This window comes from Myodes glareolus, chromosome 26, assembly GCF_982192425.1.
Source record: "Myodes glareolus chromosome 26, mMyoGla1.1, whole genome shotgun sequence".
In the NCBI taxonomy this organism is placed as follows: Eukaryota; Metazoa; Chordata; class Mammalia; order Rodentia; family Cricetidae; genus Myodes; species Myodes glareolus.
In genome coordinates this window covers 789,635-791,618 of record NC_142051.1, presented here as the reverse complement: position 1 = coordinate 791,618, position 1,984 = coordinate 789,635, and the positions used below count along the sequence as shown (strand labels likewise).

Here is a 1,984-nt window from a genome sequence, read left to right as displayed (position 1 = left end):
TAAACTTGTAGAAAAAGTAAAGTAATAATGAAAAATAAGCCATGTAAAGATGGGATATACACAAATAGTCTAGATTATGTATAGTATTGTGTTTTCTTTTAATTTTTTGACTGTGAAGGAACTAAGTCCAGAGGGACATTTCATTGTAGGGGTTGCACACTAAACCAATATACATATTTTAAAGAAATTATGACTTCAGAATTTGGGTCAAAGAATATGTCGCATTGGAAAAGAGGTTCTTCTTTTATTTCCACAGAGAATGAGAACCTGAGGAATTCTTCCACACTGATGTGGTTTGATGGAGCAAGGCACTCTGAAAGGTCACCATGAACACTGCCAAAAATTACTTCATCCAACAAAATGCAGGAAGCAGTTTGGAGAAAACTATGCCCAAATTTCTTAAATGATCATTTATAAATGTTTGTTTGCATTTAAAGGGGAAATGCTATAGAGATTTACATTGGTATGAATATTGGTTTATTGATATAAATTTAAGATCAATTTTGTTATATATATATTTCTGCTCTTGACTAAGGTATTGTTTTTGTGCAGCTCATTTAAAAATATAATGCATAATTAAGAAATACAGAATACCTCTCTCGCCAGGCGTCCTCGTTAGAATGACATCGTCTTTAAACCCTGCGTGGCAATCCCTGACAAACCGCCGTGATGCCCAGGGAAGACAGGGCGACCTGGAAGTCCAACTACTTCCTTAAGATCATCCAACTTTTGGATGATTATCCAAAATGCTTCATTGTGGGAGCAGACAATGTGGGCTCCAAGCAGATGCAGCAGATCCGCATGTCCCTGCGAGGGAAGGCTGTGGTGCTGATGGGCAAGAACACCATGATGCGGAAGGCCATCCGGGGGCACCTGGAGAACAACCCAGCTCTGGAGAAACTGCTGCCTCATATCCGGAGGAATGTGGGCTTTGTGTTCACCAAGGAGGACCTCACTGAGATTCGGGACATGCTGCTGGCCAATAACGTGCCCGCTGCTGCCCGTGCTGGTGCCATCGCCCCATGCGAGGTCACTGTGCCAGCCCAGAACACTGGTCTGGGGCCCGAGAAGACCTCTTTCTTCCAGGCTTTAGGCATCACCACTAAAATCTCCAGGGGCACCATTGAAATTCTGAGTGATGTGCAGCTGATAAAAACTGGAGACAAAGTGGGAGCCAGTGAAGCCACGCTGCTGAACATGCTGAACATCTCCCCCTTCTCCTTTGGGCTGATCATCCAGCAGGTGTTTGACAATGGCAGCATTTACAACCCCAAAGTGTTTGACATCACAGAGCAGGCTCTGCACTCTCGCTTCCTAGAGGGTGTCCGGAATGCTGCCAGTGTTTGTCTGCAGATCGGCTACCCGACAGTTGCCTCAGTGCCACACTCTATCATCAATGGGTACAAGCGGGTTCTGGCTCTGTCTGTGGAGACTGAGTACACCTTCCCACTTGCTGAAAAGGTCAAGGCCTTCTTGGCTGATCCATCTGCATTTGTGGCTGCTGCCCCTGTGGCTGCCGCCACCACTGCTGCTCCTGCTGCTGCTGCTGCAGCCCCAGCGAAGGCTGAAGCCAAGGAAGAGTCGGAGGAATCAGATGAAGATATGGGATTTGGTCTCTTTGACTAACCTTCTCAAGGCAACCAATTCAGACAACTTAGTCCAAGAAACATGGAAATAAAAGCTTACTTCTGTTAAAAAAAAAAAGAAATACAGAATAACATATAGTCATCTATAATAGCCAAACTTATAGTCATGTTAGTTAGGCTTTATAGATATATAGAGATATATTTCAGTTAGATAATCTTCAAACCTTTCAAAAACTTAGGAAATATGGCATTTAAAATGTTTTAATAGTTTAAGACATTTCATGACAATGAGACACAGCTACTCCTGGCAGCACCAATCTACTTCAAGAGGATAATGGGCATCAAAGAGACTCCTTATGGAGTTTGTTAGCCATTTGGGCAAGAAAGTGCTCTGGTCT

General features: G+C 43.5%; 1 pseudogene; it reads left to right on the top strand.

The window, feature by feature from the left end:
• Positions 1 to 624: 624 nt before the first annotated feature.
• On the top strand, positions 625 to 1,708 carry LOC148117715 (large ribosomal subunit protein uL10 pseudogene; annotated as a pseudogene).
• Positions 1,709 to 1,984: the final 276 nt, after the last annotated feature.